A 13,196-nucleotide genomic window follows, 5' to 3' on the forward strand; every position below is an offset into this window, starting at 1 on the left:
TTAGAGCAAGCCTTTTCAAGGCTGTGATTTGAATAGCCGCATAAGTCTCCACGACTTAGCCATGACCTCTTTCGGGTCTCAAAGTGATGTCTAGCTCAAGTCTTCATACTTGGCACATCCGTATCCCACGCATCTAAGGACAACTCCTCGAGTTTCGCTTAGTCGTGCGGATACAACACGGGTCTTCGCCCAGTCGGTCCAGTAGTATACCGAACATGACACCTTCACAAAGGTTATGCAGGACTGACTCAACACGTCATCCACTCATACATTCAAAGCATCGCTGTACCTAGAACTAATGCATTGTTTGATAATTAACGGCTCCCGCCTTTGGTACGCAGGTAGAGCTATTGTCCGAGCATCAACGCGACGTTCTGGGGGTTGATTATTCTATGTATTTTAGATACCCCAGAGGCCTGTTGACCCTATCCATAGTAGGGCAGTGTGTTTCAACTGGGAGAATCCTACTAGGCCCATATTCGGATGCATCCTCTACTTGCAGTAGTTGGGTTCAATCCTTAGATCTTAAGGATAACCACGACCCCAAAACCCATGAGTGACTGAGGCCATCGTGGACTCTATCAGGTCCAAAGTAAAATACATGTCACTCAAGGCTGTACCATCACTGTCATTCCACAGTGAGCATAATTCCTGAAGGGGTCTGCCAGTCTTACAATTACTTGGACAGAATCTGCATGCCATTTAGGCAGCCCGTGCTTTTAGCACTACGAGAGTATGTACCCGACCCCATTCAGTCTGCCCCAACACAGTCATTACTGAGGGGGTACCCCTAACACGATTTTCAACTGCGGGGTATGTGAGACCTTAAGTCTTATTCATATGCATGCAGAACACCGCTCTTGGCACTTCGGCCACCACGAGCATCACACCTCTTTGGGTGGAAACAACACACTCTGGCTCATCAGCCCTTACGAGTCTGGTTGTGTAACCGTTCTCAATGAGCATGCATATGACTCGATCTAAATAGATCGGCTACTCAGCGTATTTTTACGCAACGAGTCCAAACCTAGTCAAGGCACAACCTCTACTCTGGCTCGACGGCCCTTACGAGCAAGGTGCCCTTGCAGGCACAGAGATACGAGCCATTCTGGCATCGTTCCATCAACGGACATCATTATGCCGTTCAACTGGTTCCGGCAGTTCTTCTGCCAACCATTTCGTCAGCACCTCCCCTGCTCTACCGGCAGTGGTGCGACGAACCCTTCTACGTCGTAGAGGGCAAACCATGAACTGGGTAGCACTCTGCTATATGTCAGAGTATCCTGCTACGTTCTTTCTGAGCTATTCTTAGCTTCTTCAGAAATTTCAGCAGCACTCCCTCTCTTTTATGGAGAAAGCGTGTGTTTCTTTTATCCATTTCAGCGGCATCTCCCCTCTTTGGTTGGAAATCGCCACGCTTAATTCAGGAAATGGATGCGCACCGTTGTGCGTACTTTGCATCCATCAAGGTTGCAGGAACCCTTGGCCATAGCCAGGCCATACGTAATTGACTTAGTCTTTACGTAAAGAGCATTTTGCCAAAAAGCGAAGCCTTTCCAATAGGGGCTTCATTCGTCAAGCAGAGTTTTGAACGAGGAGCGGTCAAGGAATCGCATTGGCGATTTGGAGTTGATCTCCATTTGAACGCTCATTTATGCGCCATATATGTAGTATAAGCAGAAGCCTGTGCTTTATACAGCGGCGGCGTAAAGAAATGCATATACTATTGTTCAGGGTGTGTAACTGAACGAAATATTTTACATATATAACAAAGCAGAAGCCTTGGCATCGTTCGACGCGACGGCGTAAGTAAATACATTGCAAAAAGCAGGAGCCTTGGCATCGTTCGACGCGACGGCGTAAGTAAATGCATAATCGGAAGTGCAGTAATCGGAAGTGCAGAAAGCAGGGAGCCTTGGCATCATACGACGCGACGGCAAAGTTAAATTACATAGCCTGTGCGATATAAGATGCGTCGGCAGAATCAGCAGATATACACCTAGATCCGCATCCAACGATAGTTACGAGGCGAGCGGGTGAACACCGAAGTGTCCTAAAGGGCTCAACCAAGAACTAAAGCGAGATACCATTTTGAAGAACGCATATACTGCGTGTTTGAACATAGATATATCCGACGATAGTTACGAGACGAGCGGGTGAACACCGAAGTGTCCAAAAAGGGCTCAATCAAGAACTAAAGCAAGATACTACTTCAGAAAGTATATTCTATATACAAACAGTTAAATACTTGAGAGAGAGAGATCAACGAAGCGAACTTACCTCAAATCGTGGAAGAAACGGCTCCGGGTTGCTTCTTTGGCTTCGAGCCTTCCTTCGAGAGGTCAGACTAAGTCAGATGAAGCTGACTTAGTTGAGAAAGAGGTAGAGCAGGTCAAGCTACTCAACCTAAGTGGTTTGAACCAAACAGGGTTCAATCCAAGTCAACTGGGTTCAGCAGGTTCGAACTCAGCTCAAGTAGGCTAAGTCTGGGTTCAGAAACCCAAACTGGAATCAGGACTAAAAAGGACTTTGACTTTGACTTTAAACCCAACTAGGTTCAAGTCAAGTCAACTGGGTTTGGACCAGGTCAAGTGGGTTCAGACCCAGGTCAGGTGGGTTAGGACCAGGTCAGGCAGGCTCAGGCTAAGTCAGGCAGGCTCAGACCAGGTCAGGTGGGCTCAGGTGGGCTAGGCTAGGTAGGGGAGGTTTAGGAGAGAGAGAGAAGGCAAGAGAGAGAGAGGGGTCGATTTTTATGAGAAGAGAGAGAGTGGGGAGGGCTATTTATAGCCCAAGCCCACCTCCTCTTGGGAATTTTCATCCCCCTTCTACCCCCTTGGCTTCTTTTTAATTCCAAGAGGTTCCTTGGTGTGGGGCCCACTTGGATATTCCATGGGATATTTTTGTGGGTCCCACCAGATATTTTCTGAGGAATATTTCTGTGGGTCCCACCAATATTTCCGTGGGTCCCGCAAGAATTTCGGGTTTCCGGCGATTTTTTTCTGAAAAATTCTGAGTACGCCATTCCCTTCGTATTGACGTAACTAAGAAAGTTGGCTCGCAGGAATCCTTTGATTTCATTCAGGTAGGAAGTTATGGCTTCCAGAGTATTTGAGCATATATTCGCGATTCGACGAATATCCTAAGTATAACTGGCTCGCAGGAATTGATTCGTTTTGCATTATGAGAAGAAATGCTATTTTTACCGGTAAATGCCTCATGAATTTTATTCAGATATTTTCTGAAAAATTGCGGGTCTTACAGTGGTTGTGTTTTCACAGTGGTTCATAACGAACCATTGTGCCTTCTATTCCTTTAGGGTAGTTTAATGATGAATTACCATAATTATTGTGTTTTCACAGTGGTTCACATTGAACCACTGTGTCCCCTTTCCTCTATGGTAGTTCATCAAGAACTACCATAGCTGTCATATTTCGCAGTGGTTCACAATAAACCACTGTGTCCCTTCTTTCCTATGATGGGTCATCAGGAACTATCAGATTTCAGGTTGATTCATCTTGGATCATCCTGGATCTTGGCTTCACCCATTGTATATGACTTTCTCATTCAGTATGAACATAGCATCTTGCCTTGGGATCAGTACAATCACATGCAATTTTGCTTTCAAGAAAATATTTTCTTCTATAAATGTGCTAACTCATTTCTTTGCAGGGAAGTCATGGAAAACTTGTATTGCTTTCTTAGACTAGAGATGTTATCACCTCAAATTCCAGGATTGTAACAACTTAGATATTGAGGAGAAATTTTACATTTCTAGCTTAGAGGTAGAATGAATGAGCATTGTAAACATCATGAATTGCTTGTTTTCATGCATTTTTTTTGCCTTTATTTCTCAAATTCTCACAAATGGCAACACGAATGGCACGTGCACCATTTCGTAAGAGGTAATTTATCCAAAGTTGATGATTTACATCAATGGCCATAGTCAGGATATAAACAAGACTTAGTGTTCTTATCTTTTATAAAATAACATTGGATCTCCACTGGATCCTTTTCAAAAATCATCATATTTTCAAATATTCCATTCTTTTATCATAATTTAATTTAAAATTAATTCAATATATATACCAATGACCATAGTCAAGGTATATTGAGAGTTAATTTCATTTTAAATTCTATAAAGGCACCAAAATATGTTTTATTCTTCACCTGAATTTAAATATAGATTATTATGTAATATATTCAATGACCATAGTCAAGGATGTATTATATCTTCAATCTTATTTTAATTCATTTAAAGAATGGAATAGCTTTTTTAAAATCCAAATTCAAATTCTTTAAATTCATTCATCATTTAGGATAAAATTGCATCATATTTTCAAAATTTTCTTTTCAAAATTCTAAATGATTATTTTCTTCATTTCTCAGATCAAATCTTATTCATAGATTCAAATTCAATTCTATCTCATTTTCAAGATTCAAATTCTATCTCAAAGTCCAATTTGACTTTGAAATTCCAAAATCATTTTTCAAACTTCAAATTTACAATTCCATTCAAAATTCAATTTCAAAGTTCAATTTAACTTTGAAGTTTTTGATTCATCTTCAAATACAAAACCAAGTTTATCTTCCTACCATCAGAATAAAAAATCAAAGTTTGAGATTGATCCTGAATCTCAAAGCTTGACCTTTCATAAATTCAATCTGGGTTTTCAAAAACCCAGATCCATCTTTAAAGCCCCGTTTGGACTTTCAAAATCCAAAATCCAAAGTTAAGATCCTGAATCCCAACTTGGATCCTGATTTCCAAGTACAATGTCCACTTTCGGACCCCAGACTTCGGATCCAACTCCATTTTAGGATCCAGAATTGAATTTCCACTTTGGATCTCAGATTTCAGATCCAAATCCATTTTAGGATCCAGAACCCGATTCTACTTTGGATCTCAGATTTCAGATCCAAATCCATTCTAGGATCTAGAACCCAATTTTACTTTGGATCTCAGATTTCAGATCCAAATCCATTCTAGGATCCAGAACCCAATTCTACTTTGGATCTCAGACTTCAGATCCAATTCCATTTAGGATATAGAATCCAATTCTATTTCATCCCAAATTTCAAATCCAATTCCCATTTTCGGATTCTAAATCCAGAATTCAATTTTGATTTCAATTTAAAATCCAAACTTTGGATTCAAATTCCATCTTGAAATTCCAACTTTCAAATCAATCTCAATTCTATTTAGATTTCCCACATTTCATTTTTTAAACTTCAAAACTAGAATTCAATTCCATTTCAAACATTAAATCCAGGTTCAAAATTCTAAAATTCAAAGTCCATTTATGACTTTAAAGTTTCCTTTTCTTCTCCTTTTATCTCAACTTCAAAAATATTCCTTTTGAAGTTCAGATTTACTTTTTTTCCAAGCTCTGATTATTCCAAAAACTTAGAACTTTAAATCTTAAGTTCTAAGTTAGAAACCATTTCTTCACTCTATTTATGAGAATCATTTGAAGATTTCCAAATCATTTTCAAAAAGAGCATACATCTTTGCATCGCACAAGCATGATTCTTTGTGCATTTAGACTTAGAATAAATTCTTAGATAATCTTTTAGCAAAGCAAAAAGGCATGAATTCGACCCTTGGTTCGATTACCTCTGGTAAAGGCGCCAGGAACGGTCGAACCTCGTACCGACGAGCGGATCCCGTCTCCCAGTTTTCCCGCAAATATTTCAAAACGGAGGTGAGTTATTTTCTCAAATATCTTCAAAATTAAGGTCAAGTGAGACCCCGCAAAAGAGTTTCTCTTCTCTTCTTTTCTTTTCTTTTCTCTTCTCTCTTTCTTTCTTTCTTTTATTTTCTCCCTTCAAAAAGAAAGAAATAGGGGTCGGAAAGGAAAAGAGAAGGAAGAGAGAGAATATTATGAGAGAAAAAATTTTGCGATGATCACAGATTTGGCCACCGTGATGGGACATCATCTCCGTCTGGTCGAATTTGATGCCTTTGCTTTGCTTTAATATTATCTAAGTCTTTATTCTATAAATGTTAGCTTCATTTCCATGCAAAACCTTAGGATCCTAGACTCAGTCCTAAGCTGACATCATTGCATATAGGATCTAAGTATGGTTTGGTAGGACCATATTGAGAAGAATATGTCCATGTTCACATTAGATTTAGGTCTTAAATACAACACTCCTCAATTTTAGGTATTGAATGCAAAACAATGTATGCAAGTGTATGCTTCTTTTCATTTAAATCTATCTCTTTAGGACTTGCATTAGAGCTTTTCTGGTTTTATCTGCATGTAGATCATGTTTTTTAAAACATCCCTACCTATATTGTCCCGGTCTTCACGTTGCTGGACTGTCTCACTGAACCATAGTTCGGGAAAGAGCCTAACAACTGGACCACTTATTTGGGTTCGCACCCCCCTACCACGTACCTAAGGGCCATAGTCCGAGGTATATCGGTAGGTGCTCAAGGATGTTGGGAAGCCATTATCTTAGAACCGGAGAAATATTTTCTATGCCACGTACTTCGAGCTTCGGCTTGAGTATATCGGTGTATCTTGATGGGAATCAGATGATCTCAACCCTAGAGTTAGGATTAAGGTTCTATCAGCCATTTCAAAATATTGCATTTAGAGTCAGCCTCTAGGGAGTGTTGTTTGTGCATCCTTGTTTGTATATCTATGATTGTATGATATTTTATATTCCTTATATTTTTTTTTTTCAAAACCTTGGGTATATATTATTCAAAATTTTCTCTTTGCTTTAAAACCCAGGTGTATTTTTCTTTTCTTCTCCTAATTTCTTCTAATTCTTTTGATCCTGCCTACAAATTCTTCAAATCTTAAATCTTTGCCATCTACTTTCGATTTTTTTTCCTTACCTTCTTTTTCAAAAAAATATCTTTTGTCACGAGATGTCCTTTTAAAAAAAATTAATCTTTATTCTCATTTTTACTTATTTTGAAAAAACAATGCGGTTGTCACAAATTTTGGTGACAACCCGATCCCTCGTAATGGGATATTTTTTTTTCATATTATGATTTCCTCCTTTATTAAAATTTCTTCCTAGATCTTTTCTAAAAAATCCCATTTTTGCCTTACAGAGAGAGCATTGGCATTATCAGTTGATTTAGGGCAAAGATCAAAGATTGCACTGCTCTAACATCCCAGTTACAAGCAGAAAGTAAGGAATGGATTCTCAAAAGTCTGTCAGAGAGGGAGTTCAGGACAACAAAAGTAAGATTGATCCCGCGATATATCGGTTATTCAAAAAGATGATGGTGGAGATATTATCTGAGCAAGCTGAAGCCAGTTGCGGAAAAGCTCCCACCAAAGGAGAGGCACCTGTCACCTTCCCCATAAATGAACGCAGCAATATCAATGCAGAAAATTCTAAAGTCAGCAGGGGCAGCAACCAAGGCAACCAGGGTAGCAACTTGGGAGAATATGAAGGATAGATTGGGAAATGTTGTGAAAACCATAATAGACTTCTTCAATATAGTCCTCGGCGAAAAGGCAAGAAGCAAGAAGAACCAAAGCGCAAGGATTGGAGCAAGGATCAAGATTTCACTCCTTTAGATGAACCGCTCGACAAAGTCCTCGAATACATGTTGTCTAGCGGATTACTCAGGCTCCCAAAAGCTGCCAACTCTTCCACAATTATGGGAAAATATATAGACCAATTCTGTGGGTATCATCGAGCAATGGGGCATGACACTGAGCATTGCTTTATCTTCAAAAATATAGTTCAAGACTGCCTTGATAAGAATCTCTTTGTCAAAAACGAAGAAGAAAAAGCATCCAGATCTCCTAACCATGCAAGCTCAGTCTAGCTACCAGGCAAGGGTCAGCACTCAGTGGAAGTCAAGCAAGCCGAAGAAAGCAAAGCATGAGGGTTGGGGTTATGATCGTAATCTTACCCCTCTAGGTCAGCCAATCAAAGAAGTTCTGCAATATCTGCTCGCAAAAGAGATGATCAAACTCCCAAAGCAGGATGATCCCTCTGTCACCAAGGGGAAATGGAAAGATCGCTTCTGCAAGTTTCATCAAGCAAGGGGGCATGACACGGAGCGCTGCTTCATCCTCAAAAATATTGTGCAAGACTACATCGACAAAGAGCTTCTGGTGCCAGAGGAAGGAGAAGAGCAGACTATAGTTCCGCCTGAACCATTTCCAGACTACTCAGAGAATTGAGAATACCAAGAGTTTTTCGCTTTCACTCCCTTTTGACAATCACTTTATAGGGGCAAGTCGGCCCAGTCTTTTGTGACTTTTTTATTAAAATACTTGTAAATATTCAGTTCTGCTATCTAACTTTTGCTTATCAATAAAATGTCGATTTTCTTTATATCTTTGATGTTCAATACTTCCTTCTTTTGCCATATTGAGGCATTAAATTCCTTTTCAAAATGCTGGACAATCCTGACATCATTCATGAGAGAAATGATATTACCTATGAGGGTCTTTCAAAAAATCATGAAATTTTTTAATATTTTAGTCCAACCTTTTTCAAAGATCAACCCTCGTGTTGATCATCTTTTCCAAGAAAATGGGTTTTCAAATATTATATTCAAAGATCAACCCTTGTGTTGATCATATTGGTTTCAAACCATTGCATTCAAAAATCAACCCTCGTGTTGATCATATTTTCTAAAAATTGATTTTGAATCATTGCATTTCAAAAATCAACCCTGTGATCATCGCAACTTGAACCGCTTGCCATAAGCGTAGGTATATCTGGGAGGAGATATTTGCCGATCAAAATAGTCCCAAACGATGTCATCTTCCTGAATGCTGTTGATCATGGTTCGGTACTGCGGTACTAGGAGAAGTTCTTGACCATTATATCTGAAAGAGCTTGCTCGGGTTGGAACGTGTTGGAAAAACCAGGACTGAAGTGCGTAGATGCATCCTTCAACTAAAAGGGATTCTCCAAGTGAGAATTGAGTCAGACCTCGATATAGGAAGGCGAGTGCTGCCATGGCTATGGAGAGGCGATTGGTTTGCAGACTTCCCAATCTTCTAATAAGTTGGATTATCCTGATGTCCATGTAGTTTTGTCCATCTGGGAAGATGGATAATCCTACAGTGCATAGAACCATTGCATTCTGAATCCTTTCTTTGGCTGTTCTTGATAGCGAGCTGACTTCGACGAAGGTCCCGTACTGGCGGTACAACTCAAGTAGGTCAACATATTCATTTCCTTCCAACTGGATCAGAGGCCAAGATCGGCGGCCTGTCATACGAGCTAAGGAGTCTCGGGGGTCCAAACCCTTGACATTGATGAGGAATTGATGCTCTAATGGGTCTCCTGGTTGACCGGCTGGTTCTGGTAACCCCATGATTTCTGAAAATTCATCCATTAAGACGGTCATTTCTCCCCATGGGTATCAGAAGGTACATGTTCGAGGATTCCATCGCTCCGCCATTGCATGGATCAGGTTGCCATTGATGGTCTGCTTTCCGACTGCTGACACCAGTTCTAATCCGCACTCGCTCAAATGGTCCGGGAACATTCGGGAAAAGCTTTTTAACCAGGAATAGTACCACCGGGGAATGAAAGTTCCGGTGCTAAGGGCTCGATGTTCAGGACGACCTTGTCGCACCTCGTAGGAGATGTGACCTTCAGGAAAGATAGGATCGACTTGATTGGATGCCATCGAACTGAAAACAGAGAAAGACTCAGAATGAGACTTAGGAAAATGTAGGAAATTTTTGAAAAAAAAAATTTTGCAGGCAGAATAAAATGCAGCTGGAAATTCGAGATCCAGTAGAATGGTAGAAAAAAAAATCACCTGGAGTTTTGAAAGAAATGGTATATTTGAGAAAATTATCCAGGGTTTGAGAAAAAGACCTTGTGGAAAATAAGGATATTTGGAAAAAGACCTAATGAGTTGAAAAACATTGGGAAACACAAAGAATTGAGAAAATCATACATACAATCACATCCTGCACAAACATTTATGCACATTCAACACTCCCTAAAAGGCTGACTCTAGATGCATCAATTTGAAAACAGCTGTAGGACCTTAATCCTAACTGTAGGTTCAGATCGTCTTTGTCCAATCCAGTTATGCCGATATACCCGAATCGAAATCCAAGGTACGTGGCATATAATTTCAACTTCGGTTCTAAGGTAAGGTTTTCCAACATCCTTGAGCGCCTACCGATATACTTCAGACTGTGGCCCGCGGTACGTGGTAGGGGGGTGTTAACCCAAATAGTTGGCCCAGTTGTGAGGCTCTGTCCCGAACTAGGGTTCTGGAAGAGAGCCCAGCAACGTGAAGACCGGGTAATAATAGGTAATTGAGGTTTTGATAAATGATCACATGCAAGAAATAGAGGGCTCTAAATCCTAGAGAGATAGCTTTTGAAAACTTTGAAGAAGCATACATTGTTTGCATTCAGATCCTAAATTAAGGAGAGTTGTATTTAGACCTAAGTCTATGTGAACATGAAAATTTCTCCTCAATCTGGTCCTACCAAACCATGCCTAGTCTATATGCAGTCAATGTCAGCTAGGTCAGAATCTAGGCTCCTAGGCTCACATGATAGCAAAAAAGTAAAGAGCTGACATTTTGTGAACACAGTTTTGATAATTGAACTAAGTCAAACACAATTTAGGTCAGACAAGGACAGGTCCCATCTCGGTCGCCAAACCTGTTATCGTCGCAAAATTTTTTCCCCGTCTTCCCTTCCTTGCGGAAGAGAGAGGGAGAAACTCTTTCGCGCTTCAAACTTGACCGGATTTTGGGAAATTGTTTTGAAATACTCGCCTCCATTTTGAAAATTGCGGGAAAATCCATGGGATGGGGCTCGACCTGTTGGTACGAGGTTCGACCGTTCCTGCCGCCTTTAACAGGGGTAATCGAACCAAGGACCAAAATTATGCTTGACTTAGTTAAATCATCAAAATCGTGTTCTATCCTATATGCACAGAGAATTCAGGCATGTGCTATGAGATTTTGGAAAATGCAGCTTGGGGAAAACATGATGCATGCTCAAAAAACCTTTGGAGTTGGAAATAGTTCTAAGGCAAATGATGGAAATCAATTTCTCAAGAAAACTCAGATGGAAAAGATTTGAAATCTCAGAAAAGTTCATAAAGTTGTGGGAAAATCATGAATGGTTGAAAATCCTGGGAAAATAGAAGTAATTCTTGAGAAAAAGGTGAACATTTGAAAAAGGGAGACACTTCTTAGGAAAACTCTGACTTTGAGAATTTTCTTAGGAAAATGATGGAAAAATTATAGGAAAACTCATTGGGGAAGAAAATTGAAACTTGGGAAATTGAAATCCTGGGAATCTTACCTCTGAAATACTTGGAAATCAATTTTTTGATTCTTGAGGAAGCTTGGAAAACTCTTTTTGAAGATCTTAAGAAAATAACATTCTCCAGGGAAAATCGAGGAAAAACTTTGATTTTGGAAATCCAACTTAGACGTTTCTTGAGAGACTCGTTTCCATGGAAAACTGTGAAAACTTAACTTGGGAAAACCGATTTTGGAAAATCCTCAGAGTTTCTTGAAAAATCGATTTCTTGAGAATGAAATTTTCTTAAGAAAATCATGAGAAAACCAATGATTTCATGATGTAAATGATATGAGTAAATGAATGCACTTTGAAAGATTTTCTAAGAGATTTGTTGGAAAAATGTGTATTAAGTCAAAATAAATCCTTCACATATTCTGACTGTGGCCATGAATATGTTCCGAGTTTAATTGATTTAATGCACAATGCTTTGAAAATATTAGAAATATGATGTGCATTTTAAGATAGCCTAAGAGTGTAGGCTCAATGTGACTAGTAGAAAGATGATGGATCTGGGTCTCGTCCATATTCCGACTGGGGACGTAAATATGGACTCCACCGAGTTCATCAACTCCCTAAGAGTTGGTGCACGTGCCATTCGTGTACATTCATAGTGCTTTTGAAATAAGATGCATGCATCATATAAGCAGGATATTGCATAAATTCAAACTATATGATATGCATCCTAGTCTAAGCAGGAAATTAAAATCTTATTCCAAAATTTACATTATTACATCACTAAATAAATGAAATAAAAGGAAAATGCAGACTTCAGCTCCTTTTTTTGAATGTCCCTGCCAAACCTTGAAATGGGGTTAGCTCAAATATGTGGGTTTTTCCAAGATTTTCCAATAATATTATGAAATTATTGGATTTAATTGGATATAAACCCTATGATCATGCTTCCTTGATATTTGAAATGATGAAAATGCAGGAAATTCGGTAGAAAATAGTTTGGAATTCGGAATTGGGGTCAAAATGACCAAAATACCCCTAATTATAAAGTTATACCTTTAAAATCAGGGTTTTTGAAAGAAATTTTGGTAAAATTTGAGATTTTGAAATTCGAATTAAAACAAATGATGGTGAAATGCAGTATGAGATATGATGACATGCTGCTAAACATATTAAGACTGTAAAATCAGAATTTGACACTTTGCAATTTATCCAAAATAACGAATTTCGCTTGGATTCGGGTCCCGCGGGGCCCTGTTTTGATGATATGGCTAAACCGAACCTCAAATGGATTCCAAATTACACCAAATTCGGTATGAAGCATCTACCTATTCTGATAGACAGCCTAGAATGCCGAAAATTACGAAATGATATGATTTGAATGCTAAAATTTAAAGAAAGTCCTAAAAAGGGTGGATTTCGCCTATGGACCCGAACCAAATGCAATGGTTAATATGATAATGCAAGATTTACACCATGAAAACTTCTGATATTTTGCAGACTGCTAAAGGACTCAAAATGGAACATTTTTGGTTTTTACAGCCTTGGGATTTGAGCCATGGTGAGTTCGGCAACAGGGATTTAGTTCTTACAGAGGTAAAAATCACCCTAATCTGATGTAAAATGCTAAAAACATAGAAAAAAGCCATGGAAATTTATAATATTTAACAAAGACGTGAACGCACCTATATGGACAACTTTCATGTTCATGACATTGGCATTGGATCAACAGAAACACAGATAAAAATATAACTTTTTAATCCTAAATTGACAGAACAGACAAATGTGACAAAACAGAGGACTGACACGACAAATCCGAAGCAAGTATCAACACTGTTCTAAAAATCACAGGCTTTCAGATGAAAACCGAGGACACCTCGGACATAACTTTCATTTTTTACAATTTTGGATTTGGAGCAACACACAAAGAGAAACCATAGCCCTAAGTCGATCCAAAATCTC

The sequence above is a fragment of the Nuphar pumila genome, chromosome 3, assembly GCF_984573655.1.
Source record: "Nuphar pumila chromosome 3, dmNupPumi1.hap1.1, whole genome shotgun sequence".
NCBI classification, from domain to species: Eukaryota; Viridiplantae; Streptophyta; class Magnoliopsida; order Nymphaeales; family Nymphaeaceae; genus Nuphar; species Nuphar pumila.